Source organism: Ailuropoda melanoleuca, chromosome 1 (assembly GCF_002007445.2).
Source record: "Ailuropoda melanoleuca isolate Jingjing chromosome 1, ASM200744v2, whole genome shotgun sequence".
In the NCBI taxonomy this organism is placed as follows: Eukaryota; Metazoa; Chordata; class Mammalia; order Carnivora; family Ursidae; genus Ailuropoda; species Ailuropoda melanoleuca.
Genome location: NC_048218.1, coordinates 25,671,486 through 25,690,987, shown reverse-complemented (window position 1 = coordinate 25,690,987; position 19,502 = coordinate 25,671,486). Strand labels below are relative to the sequence as shown.

Sequence of the window (19,502 nt, the reverse complement as noted above, 5' to 3'; positions counted from 1 at the left end):
TCCCCTCTGAATCCATCTTTGTAGGTAAATTATAACCACTAACAGGTCAATAAGTTTAGAAGTTTTCTATTCATCAACCTGTCTAAAATACAAAACTATTTAAATTAATTATGTAAATTAGACACAAAAGAGAGGGAGAGCTGTGGAAAATATTAGACACTGCAAATTTTCCTTAAATATTTAGCTTTTATATTAAGAATTCACATAACTTATCTTTCTGACTTTTCTAATTTACCTGAATAAACATCCCTGTTTATTCCTTTGTCCCTTTTCTAACAAAGTATAAACTCTGGTATATAGTTGTCAGTTAATTTTTAAATAAGTGACAGCAGGGTTCTGAAAATTTCCAGACATCTTTTAAGTGGGTCTCTAACTTCAGCTCACTTCATTATCAGTGAATTTTTATAAAACCAAGATGAGGTATTTTGGAGTAATTTATACTTTTGTATTGCATATCATCTAATTTCAGGCATTTTATCAGAAGTGTTAGCCCACTTGACTTCTTGGATGAGATTATTACGAGGAAAACAAAAATGGAAAATCTGAGTGGAAAAGTTGAAATATACATTTTTGACAGACAACTACTTAATTCCCATTTGATCTTTGGGTGGCTTATCGGTAAAATCGGTAAAATAAATTTTTTATTTATAAAATTGAGATACACTGATAAAAATTATTTTATTTATGAAATTTATATATTTTATAAATGTACATTTATATATTAAAACATAAAATATATTTAAATATAAATATATGTTCAAATATCTAAAATATATTTATATTTCTATGTAACAAATTTATATTAATATAATATTTAATGTATAATAAATTTATATAAATATATTTTCTATTAAATTATAGTAATCCACGAATGGATTGGTTTTTGACCTTTTTGCTTGAAGAAATGAGTTCTATGGTGACATGTTTTCAAGTATTTCTGGGATCTATTTTGTGGAATAGATGGGATGACATATTATGGTTCTAATTATATTATGGTTCTAATTTACCTTCCCAATCACATGTACCCCAAACATTATGCACTTCAGCTTATATAGTCCTCAAATTAGTTCATTAATCTGAGTGTCTATTTTTTGTCCAAGTATTGTGTACAAAAATACTTTCGGGATCCTGACATGATTAATGCACGATCTCAGTCTTTCTGGAGCCCCTAGTCAAGCGTGAGAAGAAAGCTTAAATGTGCTGCTATTGTGAGAGAAAACCATTTGAATATAACTTTATCTACTTTAAATCTAATGTACACCTATATTACAAATGCCAAGAATTCTCCAAGTGTAATCTCATATACTTTCTGTTTTCACCTCTCAACATATAATAGGTGTTGGTGCAACACAGAGAGCTCTGTATCTACAAATACAATTATGAAGAGTATAGTCAAGATGGTAAGGGCATGATTCTTAATATAGACCTAAGTAAATACTGAGTGAAGACAGATAAAGTACAGAAACTAACTGTACATCCTATTTATTAATGCAAGAAAACAGTTCACATAAAATCAGGATTCTAAAAGGATACTTCACCGTTATCATATGATAACTATAATCAGTTCTAAACCCAATGTAAATTGCCACAGGCATTCAATGTAGACAATACTATGTCGTGTATATATGTGACACGTGTTTGAATACTCCTCGAATAAAATGTTTGTGATAGTTGGAAAAAATTAGTTGAACATACTAATATTATGCTTCTGAGAACTCTAAAGCCAATCAAAAGTTGTTGAAGGTTTTACTTTCTCATCATAACAACCATCTTGAACATAATACACATATTTAGCACTAGAATTCTCTTCCCTATGGCACATAATTTGGAACTCTTCTTTCTTTCAAATAGTACTTCACAATTTGAAAATAACATTAATGCAAATATTTGCCCGTGAAGGGTTTTTAAATGACTATTTGATGGAAGGTCTTTAATGAAAATACTTTTGATTTTTGATAGATAAATTATAAGTACTACTACATTTATGCATTTATAAGTACTATTGTTTTTTGGTTTTAGAAATGAAAATAGCCCTTTTATATGTTTTTTTTAAGAAGCTATCCTGCCTTTTGGTGGCACAAAATTTCTTTTTTAATTTCTCTCTCAAAGAGTTAATTCACCTTTCTAGACCTAGCTCAACTATCCTCTTTTTTTAAGTATTTCCCTTCTCTCTGGAACAGCTTTGTTTCCTGCCTTTCTGTCCATCTTACCCACTCACTTTCTCTTCCCATCTGTTCTGTTTACATTTTTGCCAAGGTAAAATAATAATAAAAATTTTTGCCAAGGTAAAATAATAATAAAAATAGATAACAGTGGACAAATTGAAAAATATATGCAGAAATCTTCACATTGGAAAGCTCTAGTGACTGAATATGAAACCTAGCTCTGAACTCTCAACCGCTTTTGAAGAAATGCTTTGTCTGAACCTTAAAAAAAATGCAAAGTAAAAACAATCTCTTACCCTTCTGAAAGGGGGAATGAACTTCCTACTCCTGCTCATTCTTTTATCTAAAGCATGAGGTGTACATGTGTTTATAATAAGTCGTATTTAGACTCCATTATTGCCTTGCTTTCCAAAAATTATTGTTTGTTATTACTAACAAAAGATCACCGAAAGCAATTTCCCTCACTTTGCATGTCACAATCTTGCTATTTTGGTTGAGCATCAAATCCATTCTACTTAGCTATATTGTTTGTGTGTGTATATGAGTGAGTGAGTGTGTGTGTGTGTGTGTGTGTAGGTATGTGTGTGCAAGAACCCTCTGATGTTAACGGCTCTCAGTATTTTGTTCTTATAGATGGATGCCAACTATTGTGCTTGCTATATTTGCAAATATATTGCTATATTTGTGTTCCCTTTTGCAGTCTTTTTTTTTTCTCAGAGACATGATTGAATCCTTAATATGTCCAACGAACTGCTCGGTTTTGCTTTAATTAAAAACAGTCTCATTCCTTTAAATATTTCTTGTCTTTTAGGGCTGTATCCATAGACCTAAACAATGTTCCTTTCTAATTTATATTTTTTACCATATATCTCACATAAATCATATTATCATTTTATAATATTGAGTATTTGTCATAATATACTTATAATAATATTCAATATTATTAAATAAAGTAAGTAATATATCTATATGATGTTTCTCCTATTGCTATATATATAGCAATATATGTATGCATTTTTCATATATATCATTTCTATGGCAGAAATGTGATCTCATATATGGCATCATATCATCTACCATGCTCTATCTACCCATCTGTCTATGAAAGCAGACAGATTTATACCAGTTTTGTATCAGATAAACAGTTAACTTTGATACTTGAGATCATCTAGAGATGTTAATATTCATATTCTGATTCAGGCATCTAGGGTGGAGTCTGAGATTTTGCATTTCCAATGAGACCTCAGAGGTGACAAATGCTGCTATTCTGTGGAGCACAATTAGAATGTCAAAGAGTTAGAGAACTAAGGGGTTCAAGTTTTGACTTTGCCCTCGATTCTGATCTTGACCTAGAGACTTTTTCCTCTCAACCTTGTTCTTTATCTATAAAATGGGTGGAATCATGTTTCTCCTGCCTCTTCAGGGAATTTTTCTGTGGTTCAAATTGAATTAATTAGGAAAATGCTGTCTAACAAAAGAGCATGAGAGGAGGTAATACAGACAGATATTTCCTTTTAACCATTGAATAATATATTTGATGCCCTAATTTCTGGTGGTGTTTGCCCATTTACCTTGAAATGATGGACCCAGTTTTAAGGTTATCTTTGAATAGTTCATTTACGCTCTTTTTGTTCAGCCATTCATTTATCCATTCAACAAGTATTTATTGAGTAACTTCTGTGCCCCATGCATTGTGCCAGCTTCTGAAGATATGATTGACTTCCTTTACTTCCTTCTACTTTTCTTCATTCTCTCAAATAATTTCTTCTATTGATTTCACTCTGTGTGCTGTACTTCTCATCTTTCCTTCAGTTGAGTGTTGGAATCATTAATCTGAAGGCTACATTTTAAAAATTGATTTTCTCCAATTCTACAGATAGTCATTGGTTCCCCCACTATATGGTAGATTCTCTGCAAACACAATATAAAATTGAAGAAGTGGGAGAAAGGACAGTCCATTTTATCACCTCAGTTGTATTCTATTTAAGGAGTGGGATATTTCACAATTTCTCCAGTAACTGTAGTAAAAGGCAGGATATGACTGGTGTCATCAGACTTTGAAGAATGCTTGAAAAGTGAAAAATACAGCTGATTTGAGGGCTTTGCAAAGACTTCTTAAAGATGGCTAAACCATGACAGAAAGCAATGAGAGGACGAAAAGTGTGGATGTTGCAAATGGAACAAGTAATACCTTCTCCTCTCTTTGCTTTTGTTCATGGTGAGTGACTTGGGCAAGTGATCTGATGTGAGCAAGGAGGTTTTAAATTTTTTCTTAAGGTATGTATGAGGAAAAGCTAGAAATTCCCATTGGAGTCACACTGTGATGGCCTTGGATGCCAGCTCCAGGAGTCTATACCCAGTAGAGGGGATGTGAAGGTTAATGTTACTGTTGGTCTTTCTGCCATTCATTCAAAGTCAACCTTTAACCCAAGTCAATTGGAATTTAAACACAAATCCACTGTAAGAATTGAGTTCAGATAGTGCAGATTGGTGACCTCCAGGTAATCTTGTGCCAGTTTTTATCAAAGCTGCAGAGCATACTGGGCCCAGTATAATGGACTGTGTGAGGCCACCTGGCAACTAGGTAATCCTTGTTCAGTAACTTGCTAGTCTGTTGTCCTTAGAAAAGGCATTCACCTCTGTGAGTCTTAGGCACTTTTTCTTAATGATGGGAATAGTAAACTCTGCCTACTTCAAAGTCATTGTGAGAGATAAATATGGTAAATAAATCTGAAAATCATAAACCTTGAAAGTATAAAGATCTGTCCAACTATAAGAACTCCTTTGGTTTCTGCTCAGGCTGTGATCTCAGGATCATGAGATCGAGCCCAGTGTTGGGCTCCAGACTCAGCATGGAGTCTGCTTGAGATTCTCTGTCCCTCTCCCTCTGCCTCTCCTGCTTATGCTTTCTCTCACTCTCTAAAATAAATAAATATATCTTTAAAAAAAAAAGAATACCTCCTTGACTTTTTCTATTCCTCCCTGTCCCCCCTTCAGGGTGGGACACTAGAAGGGATTATCTTTTCTGCCTCCTTTCCCTTCTCCTTTAAATGAAATACTATCTTTTTACTCCATCATTTTACGGGTCAGTGTGCACTTTTTGAGAACACAGCCGACCACTGATTTCTTTTACCTGTTCTTTTTTTTTTTTTTTTTTAAAGATTTTACTTATTTATTTGACAGAGACAGAGACAGCCAGCGAGAGAGGGAACACAAGCAGGGGGAATGGGAGAGGAAGAAGCAGGCTCATAGCGGAAGAGCCTGATGTGGGGCTCGATCCCACAATGCCGGGATCATGCCCTGAGCCGAAGGCAGACGCTTAACCGCTGTGCCACCCAGGCGCCCCTACCTGTTCTTTTTTAAAACCCTAAAATCATCCACAAAGCTGCTCCTACTCTTTTATGCTGTAATGAATTTTTATGTGCAGGCTGTACTAATTATACTGTCATTCTAACTTTAGTTTAAATATCATCTCTTGAGATAGTCACCACCCACTGGCTACCGCACCCCCATGGGATCACTCGCCATCCTCCTTTATTTGGCTTTATGGCACTTTTGATGACTAAAATTACCTTCTTCATTTATTTGCTTGTATGTTGTATGTCTCTTTAGTCAATACAATTTTATTAGTTCATTATGTGACAGACAGTGTCATTGGAACTGGGGATAGAAAAATAGGAACTGAACTGATGTGTGTGCCCTTAAGGAAACAGACAGTAATAAATATTGATAATAATATCTATCTATATGTATAAACATCAGGTGGTTAAAGGTGTTATAAAAAATAAAGCAAGCTGAAAGATTAAAGAGGGAAGGTGGTTATGCCATTTTATGTCAGATGTTCAGGGCAGGGGCCCCTGATTAGGTGCTATTTGTTCAAAGACCAGAAAGAAAGTAAGGGAGGGACATAATCTAAGGAAAAAGTATTTCAAGCAGAGAGAAGGCTCTACAAAGGCCCTGAAGTGGGGGCATGCTTGGTATTTTTAAGACAAAGTGAGGGGGAGCCCCGGGTGCCTGGAAGGCAATGAGCCAGGCAAGAGTAGGAGGCTATGGGACCACAGAGCACAGGGTGGCCCTGGGCATATCAAGCGCAGGCTTCAGAGTCTGTGTTAAGATATGAGATTTTACTCTGAATGAAATGGCAAGTCTGGAAGGCTTTGGGCTGAGGAGTGACGTCATCAGACTCAGGTCACTGTTGCTGCTTAATGGTGAAGAAGATCAACTGGGAAGAAAGAACCTGTGATATGCTAGAACTCACTCCCTCTGGCCCTCCAAAAGTCACTGTGCTCATCTCTTTGAGGACACATAGTCATGTCACTCTTAATTAGTCCTGGTGGGAGTGTTTATACCATGCAAGTCTGCAAAAGCTGCCCATCAGGGATTTCTTCTCTCTCTCTCTCTCTCTGCCCCTTCTTCATTTTGTCCTTGCCTACTTTCTTTTTTTCCTTCCTTCCTTCATCCCTCCTCCTCCTCTTCTTCCTTCCTTTGTTTTCTTTCTCTCCTTCCTTTTCTTTCTTTTATAACATTATCAATATTTATTATTTATAAAAAGAGTTATCAATAAACAAACATCAGCACATCTTGGAGGAGAACACTAGGAGGTTGTTACAACAGTTCAAGTGGGAGATGATGGTGGCTTAGATTAGACAAGGGTGGTAGTGAAGGAGATGATAAGAAGTAGTCAGATTCTGGAAGGCATCTCCAAAGAAATCACTGAGGGGCTTTCCTGACTGATTGAGAAAATGGTTGAGAAAATGATACATTAACGATGGTTTCCTGGTTCTTGACCTGAGTAACTGAAAGAATAGTTGTCAGTGATTGAGATGGAAATGGCTTCAGAAGGAGCTGTTTAGGAGGCAAGTGTCAAGAATCTGGTTGTGGGGGTATGAAGATTGAGATGTCTTTTAGGTCTGTCCAAATGGAGATTTCATGTACAAAGTTGGATATTTGAGTTTGGCACTCAGGAGAGGAGTCTGGACTAGAGATACCACCTTGGGAATTGTCTGTAAAGAGAATGATATGCCTCTGTTCTTCATAATTTAAATGGAGATTAATCACATATCAGTTATTCAAAATTTTCATGCAAATCAGAGAAGCAATGTCAATGCCTGGCTATTTCATCTTGTTGAGACTGCTGAGTCAGATGTCCTCTTGTTACATTGTTTTATAATATAATTTAGATAACTAAGTAAATTCGTATGCCATGAATTGATTAAAGCCCTCCTCGCTCTTCGTCCAATTCAATGTCATGCTTATGCTTTCTGCTTCTTGGAACCCGTTAGTTCTAACCATCACTCCTCAAAATCTGGTTCCAGGACCCAGAACTGCCTGCATCAGAATTAATGGGTGTGTTTTAAAATGTAGAATCCTGCACTTAAATACTAGCCTTATTAAATAATAATATTAGCGCAAGGTCCAGGAATTTGCATTGGAACAAATACTCGTTACTAGTATGCACATAAAGATTTGGCCATTCCTGCTATAGTGCGTAAATATAAAGTATGGTCTTATTATCCTTTTTAAGAATCTCCCTTTGCAAAAAATTTTAATGACTATTTATATCATGTATATAGTTAAACCTGCCCACTCATATTCTAGATTGCTTACATTAGAACAGAATGTATTTCAGTCATAAAGAGTTTGGTCTCTAGTTAAGGAACTCAATAGCAAAGTCAAATTTAATCATCTTTTTTTTTCTTTCTGAAAAGTACCATTTTAGGATATACTGCAACTTTAGGATATATTCAAGCAGAAAAACTCAGTTTCAATTTTAGACACTGAATTGCTCTGATACTTTTAAAAGTTTGCTAAATATTTCTGATTCTCCCCTGTTCTGGGCACATTATAGAATTGTAATTCATTCCCTAGTCTTCTTGTGATTTAAGTGGGCCAGTAAAGGAGTTGAGGCCAATAAGTATTGTACTTGGGGCCAGAACATTTAATCGCCAGTGTTTCTTCACCTTTCCTGTATCTTTCTCCATAGTTGAGATGAAGGCTACCCTCTTTTTCTATTTACATGAGTTACTATGATTAGCAGAGCTCCTATGCCAATCTGTAATAGACATTTAGCATGAGTGAGAAATACACCTTTGTAATTTTATGCCACTAGAATGGGGATTGGTTATTACGGTAGCATCACCTATTTTCTCTAGCAAAACTGGACCCGAGTTATCTTCTAGTCCATAGACTGATATTGTGATCTGACCGAAGATAATTTGTTTTTTTTTTTTTAAAGTTGTCAGGGATTTCTGTCAATATTTTCATCTTGATGATAAAAGATAAGTAAGAACCATATGTCTCTTCTCTTATAACTTTGCTACCAGGTAGTTTGTTCAAAAAACAAACAAAAAAACCCCAAATAAGTTACAGACCAATTTCTGCAAACATACAAACTTTTACTAACAATCAGTTATAAAATCCACCAAACAGCCCATTCCAATAACTGGGGTAGTCTCTGTTCTCTGTCATGTTCAGCATGTCATGTCATCCAGCACCTTGTAAGAAAGGCACACTGTTGAGCAAACACAACAGCACTCTGGTGGCAGGAGCCTTGAGCCTTCCAGTAGCACCAGGCAAAAGAGGCGCCTTCTTAATTGAGGAGTGGGTGACAAATTAAACAGAATTCCAAATCTAAGGTGTCAAAGATGTTAGCCTCTTGGCCTTTTACTAGGATTTGTATATGTTGCCTCCGAATGAGGAGATGATTGCCCAGTATTTCTAGCCAATCACACATCTTGGAGCCCACTCGTCTCACCAATGAAAACTGTCACATCCTTTATAAATTATCAACCCCCCATCCCATGTATAATTTCACAGAGCAATATTTGCAAATTCAAAGCATTCATCACAGTTGCCCCTGGAGTTTGAACTATTGATTAAGAAACCTGAAATCCTAACCAACCTAGAGAGAGAACTCTTGACTAGAATTTTTCAAATCTTAAATTTTTTTCTAGTTTGTAAATTAAAGGTAAACTAATGTACTTCATACTGTACCTACTGGGGTGTTTTAAACTAAATTATAGGCACTAACAGAATTAATTATAGATCTTTGTTTATTTACCTTTATGTTCTATTAGGAGTGTAAAACCGTAAAACTGACCATACATTATTTCACAAATACAAATGTAATAGTACTGATTTTTAATAGTTTACTCAGACTTAATAAAGTTCTCCATATTTCTGTACTTCACTTCAGTATTAAATAGATCAATAACTAGCTGTACTTATTAAACAAAAAAATATATTATTGAATTGTTTATATATTGTGAGGTGTTTTTTTTTAAGCCAAAAAAAGAGAGACTTTATCAGCTTAAAATGAAAACCTTGAAACTTTGGGTTAGAAGCTTAGAATCTGCTGTCCTTCTCTGCATTTTCATGGTCTGGAAAGGATACTAGCTTTCCTTAATGGTTTAGTTTCCAAATATTTTGCCAACTGTGAATGAACTAGGTCAATAAAGGAAAACATTCTTTCTACAGCCTACATGAATATTCTGCTGTTTGAAAAACTGGACCAGTCCATCAATCATTTTGTTAATATTTGTAGAGTCTCTCTCACAGAGTTGGAATATAATTTGTAAAACCTCATCAGTCAGTATATGTTTCCCCAAATCTTCACCCCATTTCAAATTCTTTTAGTTACTGTTATATATAAATTAATTTCTGAATGCCTTGGAGAGCAAATAATATTGGTAAGGAAATTAATCATATGTAAAGCACATAAAAAGACTGATTTAAAAATATTTCTTAAAAACCTGGAGTCGTATCTTAAATATTAAAATTGAGGCATTTGATGTAATGTATGATGATGTATTTTAGTATTAACATTTTAAAATAAACTTATTTTAAAAATAGCATTCCACTAATAACCCTTATGATTCAAAAAATAATGTTTATAAACTTACAGATATTTGAAAAATTAATTGGTGGTATTTTGTGTGTTCACCCATATGACAACCTTTTGTCTCTAAAATTAATTTATGATATTTTATAAATAATAACAACAATAACAATAATAAGAGCACAATTTGCCTTCGTAGTTAATTTATGTAAACTTAATTTTGGCTGGACCTGTTTTAATATTTTTATTAATTTTGACTCCTACAAATTTTTATTTTTGGAAGTCATATATTTCCAAACTTAGAAAGCACACATACAGCAAATTGGATTGATTATTCCTAGCAAAGAAATTTATTGATATTAGTGATCCTATTATTGTGCAATAGACTTTAGGGAATCCAAGAGAATGACTATTTTTATTATAGGAAAAGTGGTTCCACCTGACAGAATTTATAGTGAAATATTTAAATTCTTTAGACATCTCGTTTTATTTTTTATTTTTTTTAAAGATTTTATTTATTTATGTGATATATAGAGAGACACCCAGCAAGAGAGGGAACACAAGCAGGGGGAGTGGGAGAGGAAGAAGCAGGCTCCCAGCAGAGCAGGGAGCCCGATGCGGGGCTCGATCCCAGGACTCTGGGATCATGCCCTGAGCCAAAGGCAGACGCTTAACGACTGAACCTCTCAGGCGCCCCAAGACATCTCATTTTAATGAGGATGTTTTGTTTTAAGATTTCTTTTTGAATAAATGTAAAATGAACATTTTGGATATGTGTTAGTTCAGAAATTTCTTTTTAATTTCAGCTTTATAGAGGTATAATTGATGTATGAAATTGTAGGAGATTTAAAGTGTACATTGTGGTGATTTGACATACGTATACAGTGTGAAAGGATTCTCCCCACAGAGTTAATTAATGCATCTATCACCTCACTATTTATCTTTTTCTTTTTGTAGGAACATTAAAATTCTACTCTCTTAGCAAAGTTTATGGAATTTTTTTTTTTTTTTTTTAGTTTATGGAATTTTTAATGATGACCACGTCTTGATTCATTTCTTTTCCTTTCAGGTTATCGATCATTACAATGGCACTGAAAAGAGATGACTCAGAAATAACAGTAAGTCTTAATCATTTGAAAGACTTATCATTTTAATGTTGTACTAAAACATGACAGCATATTTCGCAATTTTTTCCCTTCTAATTTTGTACACTAGTGTAGGGCATACAATGTGAGCAAAAACCCCCTAGACCTCAAAGTATATTTTTATGTGAAGCCAAAATATTTTTATCTAAACTCTGCTAGTCAATAATTTTTGGATTTGGCAAGCTGTAGTACAGTCCTATTTTTGAGAAAAGTCAACAAAGTATTTCCCTTCTAATTCAATATCCTTTTTTCCCCCCCGAAACAATCTTTCCTTTTGGAGCAAAGGCTTATGTATTTAGTGTTTTTATAGCAACAATAATGTATTGTTTCTTTTGCTGTGCTGAAAATAATTAATGTTTATGTTGGATTTAAATTTTTGTCAGTCAGAAGATCTACTTATTACACCAAATGAGTTAGTATGATAAGAACCCTTCTTTCCTTACTAGATCCCTGTTAGTAATACACTTACATTTCATATTTATATGTTGCCATTGCTCTTTTAAACTATGAATCTTAATTATGTTTCATATTTATAATAAGCTGTTTTGATCACCCGTATGTTTTCTTCTGAAATGGACATACATCCTACACAAAAGCCTGGAAGAATATTTTTACCTTTAGTCATTATTCATTAGAATAATTTAAAATATCTGTTCTGGCTAAATTATTAGCCAACACTTTGGCAAAGTATTGTTTTAACGCAGCAGGTTTACTTTCTCTCCTGACATGAAAATATACTTTTCTGTTCATAACATTTCTACCCAAAGACAGCTGATACAAAAATGCACTTAACAAAGCCTCAGTAATAAAACACAGAAAAACAATGTTAAATTCAAAACAACTGGTGAATTTAAATATACATATACGTGTGTGTGCAACCCACAAATACACACACACACATAGAGATTAAGTGGCTAGACAGTAATATATCATTACACATTTTATAGGTATATAATTATATATCATATAAGTGTATAATAATATATAATATATTTAAATAAATTATGTAAGTACATATAAGTAAATTATATAAGTATATATAAATATTTAAATTATGTAATTATATAGCTACCTCATTATAAAAGCAATATGTTGTAAAACTCAAAACAGACTCCTATAAAGAGAAAGTTACTAACCTCCTTTTCCTCCTCTTGGTCTCCTCCCCGCCGACCCCGAGGTCGGCAATGTATGCCATGTGCCCCTTTAGCTCACTCATGTGAGTTTCTCCAACATCAGAAAGCGCAGATGCGTATTTTTACATTTCTTTTGTCAGAAAGGCATATTTTTGATTTTGATGTTTGTCTTTTTAAACGAAATACCGAGAACATTACTCTTCAGCTTGTTTCTCATAGCTGTCCCTTCAGGTTAATATGCACAATATTCCATTCTTTGCCACGCTAACTTTTAATTAATGAAAATGAAAATCTGGTTGTTCACTGTCCTTTTTCTATCACAGCCATAAATTAGAAAGTACCCATATTGCCATGAATGGCAAATCTCAGTGATATTTTCACTTCAGCTTTGATGTTCGTGGAAAGGACTCCATAGCCTGTGTTAGAACAGATATCAAGATTTATGAAGTGAATAGTAATTCAGTAAATATGAGTTCTTGTACCGATCTATCTGTGATGTGTTGTTACCATCTCCAACAATATCTGATCCTTATAGTAGAATACATGCTGCTTTGTGACAAGGTAATGGTTGCATTCTTCAGACATCACATTTGATGAAAAAAAGAATCACATTATAAAATTATGTGTTTCGGTAGAAAGGAATGAGTTAGAGGATGGATTTGCTATTTTACTACCTTCAGTGGTTTAAATATTCAGGATTCTCTTTTAAGATTAGGCAGCATGAAGAGAACAAAAATAAATCATAGACTTTTACAAATGAACCTAATTCACGGAAAATAAACCTAGTAAAATCATTTTTGAGGTTAAATAACATTAGTTAATGACAACATTAAGCAATTTTGTTTACAATGGCATTGGTCATCAGGAAGCTATATATATGTATTATATAAAGTATTATAATGTAACCTATATTCATTAAGTATATTACATATATACTGATATTATATCTATTTTATACTTATATATTCTATATATTATACTGATATATCTTCAATACTGATAGGTGCATCTGACTTTGACAATAGAATATTTTTATTTTACAAAATGTAAATCTTAATGCAACAGTATGACAAAGCCAGATCACGCTTTTAAAAAGGTTTTCAAATTAACAAGTTTTTAAGTCTCTGTGTGGGAGTATGGTGTGTGCATATGTATTCATAGCACTGAGCCTACATTGGGAGTTAACATTGTGGATCAAGCAGTGTTAGCCCAGCTGAAGTGTGAAGAGAAAATTGACAAGAATGACTCAATGATTCAATTCCAAGAGTAATTCAATATCTACCACTGTTTATTGAACATTTGCTATGTGTTAGATAATCTTGTGAGTGGTAGGGTTACATAGTGAACACAAGTCCTGACAAGTGTGGCTCTTACATTCTTGTGGTAGTGATAGGGGCAGAGGAGGGGTAGACATTCACCAACAACCAAAGAAAAAGTGTCATACTATTTTTGATAGTGATGAATAATGTGGAGAAAAATAAAGTTGAGTGGGAAATTAGGGGAAGGTTATCATCTATTTTAGGTTGGGGGAGGCTTTTCTGAGTTTGTTGCGTCTGAGAAGAGACTCGCTATGCACTAATACCCAAGAAAGCACATCCTGGCAGAGGGAAGAACTCGAATTGAGTTTCCCAGGAGAGGGTACCTGGCATATCTGAGCAATACTGAAGTGGCCAATAGTGTGGGGCCAGGCCATGTAAGCTCTTCTTGGCCATGTTCAGAATACTAGATTCTTTTTCTAAGGCAAATGGGAAGCCATCCATCAGAGGCTATCAATCAGAGATATGAACTAATTTTGATTTTTAAGAGTTCGCTTTGCTGTATAAAGAATAGCCTGAGAGAAAAGTGGAGGATCCATTCAATACTTATAATAGTACTTCAGAAGACTGGACTTGTATCCAATAGGGGCTTTTACTTATCTTTTTAAAGATCTTATTTATTTGAGAGAGACAGAGATAGTGATAGAGAGACCTCAAGCAGGGAGGAAAGGAAGAAGCAGACTTCCCCGCCATACGGGGAACCCAATGTGGGGCTCAATCCCAGGACTCTGGGATCATGATCTTGGGACCATGACCTGAACCAAAGACAGACACTTAGCAGATGGAGCCACCCAGGTGCCCCCTCCAGTAGGTGCTTTTAAATAGAATTATTTGAATACCATGATGTTTGATGTATAATTTATTGAATCCTCACAACAGAATAGACTGTGTAGAATCTTTCAGACAATACTGGCATATAGTGAGTTGCCTAGAAATATTATTATCTTCATCCTCTTTGTCATCATCATCAGCATCATTAACATTATCAAAAGGCATAAGGAAAAACAATGCCCTTAGGAAGAATGATGGTTCCTTCAAATATTTTCATAAATGTGACCCTGTTCCCTTGCTAAAGTCAAACATAGCGGATTTTGGGGTATGCTATACTACATAGAATCATTTAAGAAAAATACGTATAACATCCACAGCTTTATTCATTCTCAAGTTGCAGCATAAGTTATAATTATAACCTAAGTTAAAGAAAAATAACAGCTAAAATAAGCCTATTTATACTATTTCCATTTCTATTTTAAAAATTGAGGTCTGATCAAGCTTCCCCACATTTCTATGAAAATTTGGTCCTCAAATATATATATATATTCATTTTAGGTTGACTTTAAAGCACTAGTTAATCCATAGATATGACTGTTTTCTGTATATTTGTATTTTGCATAATTTTTTTTCAATGCTTAGCCTCGGTTGATAGGGATGGTACATATGTATACACAACCATGCAAAACAGTAACCATGCTCTTTGAAATCCATGGCTTGGTACACAGAGAGGAGTGTATTATTGAAAATCGTTCTTTTGTAAGCTGTTTTTCGACTTATTGCTTCTTTCGTTTCCTGAGGGCTGCTCTATAGCAAAGGGCTTATTTGGTACACAAATCAGTTTTATGTGGGTTTTTTATTTTGTGAGTGTGTGTGTATTTTGTTTTGGGTTTTTTTTGGGTGTTGTTTTCTTTGCAGCCTGACAGAATGACGAATAGTGCTAATTTTAACTTGAGTTTCAAATACTGATTGATATTTATAACATACACCTTTAATGTAGTAACAAAACAAACAAAAGCAGACCATTAAGCGAATGAAGAAATAGTATACATAAAATGTTCCAGTTTTCGAATCTAGGTCTGACAACCCAATTTATATACCTTAGAAATTTCACCTATCTTGTATGTAAATGAACTGGATAATTTCAACATATACCATATTTTGTATATTAAAGTAGAAGAATAAAGTGTTTAAAAACTAGTAATACTTTGTAATACTCTGACCTCATGAATACTCGTCTCTTAGTAAACATTTCCAATGTAATGATAAATGAATTTGCATATCGAAGGCCAAATTTGAAATCTTCTAATGATGAAATTCAGTCTAGTCTCAGCTAAATTGTATGTGATTCATAAAAGTTGACACTGAATTCATATTGGATTTTAAACGTAAAACCCATGTCGCAAAAGTTAGTTTCGCATACATCCAACACCTCCAAGCTGTACGTATCGATATTGATATAGATATACTTTCATAAGTCTTTGTGGAATGATCTTAAAATTAAATTGCTGGTCTTTAGAAAGTTCATATGACAATGTCCGAACAGAATTGAGATCTCACAAATAAAAACATACACGTTCAGGCCTATTTGCCATCATCAGCCTAGCGCTAAAGTGCCTTTTAAAAGATGTTGCTGTAGAGAGCTGTTTGTTTGGCCTTTCATCCTGCTACCAAATTAGTGTACACAGTTCAGCTGATGTCTAGAAGCTGTTACATTGTGCAGCAGAGACAAGGGTTCTGCTTTTCTAGCTAACAGAATAACTTGCTGTGGTTTAATGTTGCGATCTGACCCTGGAAGAGAATATGGTCATCGGCACTCATCTGGGAGGGAAAAAAGGACAGGGTGGGGGGTGGGAGGGGGTACAGAGAGAAGGAAGGCAAAGACTCAAGTGAACCCCAGCTGGGAGGAAAGAATCCACCTCTGTGCCAAGGACTGTCAGATTGTGAGCACCCATCTGGTGCTGCGTGTAAATCCAGTGGTGACATGCAAGTATTTTTCATACTCCATAGCACCTCAATGCAAAATATCTATAGTATTCCAGATAACCAAGGATCCAAATTTGAAAAGAAAAGTAAAATAGTCTACCTTTGTTAGATTAAACGAGATACCCAGGTTGGTCTTCATGTTGGCCCCTTCCCTAGAGATTGTCAATGGTAAACTCTAACTAGTTTTGGTTTTTACATTTGGTTCCTTAAAACCTTACTAAGCTCCCAGTAGGTGCAGCTCGGCTTGCTAGGAGGCAGTCTAGAGCAGTATTACATGAAGTGTGATCTGTTGGCCAGATCTTTGAGAATGGTGGGATACCAGTTAGAAAACAGAAGTATAAAAATTAACAGTAAGCATTTAAAAAATGTTATAAAACGTTGGCCGAGTTATTTTGTATCTGTTGACTCAATAAAATGCAGCTGTTAGTTTTTTAATTTAATTTTTCTAATTATTTATTGTTATTGTGAACTTGAAAGTATCAGTTCATCCAATTTGGAAAAAATATCATGGTCTGGCTCTTCACCATAGTTAGTTTGAGAAGCACTGGGCTAAGACTTTTGCAGTTTTAACATAGATCATTACAAGACAAGTCTGATCAATAGTACAGTGTACTGTTTTTCTGTTCCCTGGAAACATCAAGATTACAATGAAGTTGGTTAATTATATCCCCAAAGGAACTTATATTTGATTAATAATCTTCTTCTTTTTTTTTAAGAAATATTTAAATATTTATGTGAAAACATTCTGCATGCAAGAAGTCATATTTAAACACTAAATAGAATGTCAATAGAACTGCTTTTATAAAATCCTAATATTATTTTACTATATCCCAGTTTCTCCTTGCTGTTACTGCTTAACTTCTATAGCATATAATATTTTTTTGTGGTGACCTCTAAAAAAATTATTGGAAAAAATTTAAAAAAACATTAAGTTACCAATCCAAGATGTGATTTCTCATGAAAACCTTGAATTTCTGCACTTAGAAATTATACATGTATGGTCTTTGATAGAGAAGAAATTGAAAAATCTCTTCACAAACTGGAATAATGAAATAATTTGACAGTTATGTTAACAAAGTATCTTATTTTAGCAACGACTTGTGTTTTTTTCAAACTCTTACAAGAGAAAATTATTCTTAATAGCTGATTCTTATAGCTAAGGGTAAGGGATAGGCAAACAAGACGGCTTTTAATTTTGGAAAGCAAGCAAAATGAAATTTAAACATAGACATCAATAGAGAAAAGTGTACTCTAATTTGTCACTAAGTCCTTGCTCCCTATATTAAAACCAGCAATTAATGAAACGCTCACAAAGAGTCATTGTTTGCTGTGCATGTGGCAGGCTGGCAATTGCTTTATAAAATGTATTATTAAATTGCTGTTACTGCCATCTAGTGGGAAAAAATATTCCAAGTCACCATGTCAGGGATTCTATCCAAAGCCTTAATGTTCCAGGAGTAAAGGAAAGGCCACCTTTTGTGTGTATGGCAGGAAGTAAGACAGCAAACAAAGACACGCTGTCGTGGATATTGGAATATAATAGATATCTAGTCTCTGAATAAATTAAAGAGATTTGTGGGGAGAAAAACGGGTGGGAGGGGATGCATGCATTTGTATGATTCATTTTGCGTAGAACTAAATTACATGTAAAATGCCATTTCCCGCTGGACATAGCGAGGTTACAGGACATTCGTATTACTTGTATACTTATTTTTTTACCTATTGGAATGTAGATTAAGTGTTTTGCATCCGCTCATTGTCTTAAAAATTAAGATAGCTTAGGTCAGTTCTTCTCAAACTTCAAGGGACATAGGAGTCACCTGGAAATCTCATCGCAATGCAGAGTGAGACCCAGTATCGCGATGCCTGAGATTTGGCAGTTCGAACAGCTCGCCGGTGACGTTCCTATGGCTGTTTGTGATCAGACTACTTTGAGTAGTGATTAGTTAATCCTAGGGAAGGAGTCCAGAAACGAAGCAAAACCCCCACAAAGTATACTTCATTGTATATTATCTTGCTATAAATGTAGTAGAGGGGGTTCTTTCAATGGCCTGTAGAGTCAAATTGCTAAACTCATGTCTTAGCTTTGTTGCTTACTAGGTAAAGAACCTCGAGCAAGATACACAGCTAACATCTCGAAGCCTCGATTTCACAATCTGTAAAATAAAATAGCAGTCGTATCAGCATCCCATTGTTTTATGAGGAATACATGAGCTAAAATGAAATCTCATAATGAGCCATAGGAAATTCCCTTTCTATAGACTAAAAACAAACATCCACAGTTTTATGTAGTTAAAACTAAATGTTTAAATTCTGTAGCATAAGGTCTGGCACATAGTGGCCAAATACATGTTAGTATCACCAACCAGAGTCACAGAGTAAATTTATGGCCATATGAATATACACACACCCTAGAAAGTTTTACTCAAAGAAGAGCGAATTTTGAAATTTCCGTAAGAAAAGCTTGATGTAAATCTGTGAAAGGTGTTACCTTGAGGTTTCACCAAGGGATAAAACAAATAAGAAATGTCTGAATTACTCTGTAAAGAAATCTAGTTCGGTGTGGGAAATAGAAAGAACCACCCTCAATAAAGAAATATTGGGATTATTTACTTTCACCTTTTTATATGATGTGGAACCAAGTCTGGAATGGCAGCAGATGAACTTATATTCTAGTGCAGTTTCAGGTTCAGAGAAACACGGAAAGGAAGGTGTGGAGATTTCGCATATACCTCCTACCCCCACAACTGCCTAGACTCCTCCATTTTCAAAGTCCCACCTGAGTGGTACATTTGTTAGAGCTGATGCTCCTACACTGACACATCGCTTTAAACCAGAGTCCACAGTCGACAGTAGGGTTCACACTTGATTACGTTCTGTTTGTTTGGACAAATGTAAAATGACATGAATCCACCATTAGAGCCTCATACGGAGTAGTTTCACTGCCCTAAAAATCCTCTGTACTCTGCCTTTTCAACCCTCCCTCTCTGCTCACCCCTGGCAACACCCCCATCTTACTCCAGCTTCCACAGTTCGGCCTCTTCCCAAATGTTGTTCAGTAGGAGTCCACAGTGGCAGCCTTTTCAGATGGCTTCTTTCACACCGTAATATACATTTAAGTTTCTTCCATGTCTTTCTATGGCTTGATA

General features: G+C 34.7%; 1 long non-coding RNA gene across 2 annotated transcripts in view; it reads left to right on the top strand.

The window, feature by feature from the left end:
• LOC117801555 overlaps positions 1–19,502 on the top strand; it is a 472,624-nt gene that overhangs the window by 95,659 nt on the left and 357,463 nt on the right. For both annotated transcript variants that reach the window (XR_004624197.1, XR_004624196.1), the window contains exon 2: positions 11,072–11,120. This is a non-coding gene — a long non-coding RNA (uncharacterized LOC117801555). The remainder of the gene's footprint in view (positions 1–11,071; positions 11,121–19,502) is intronic.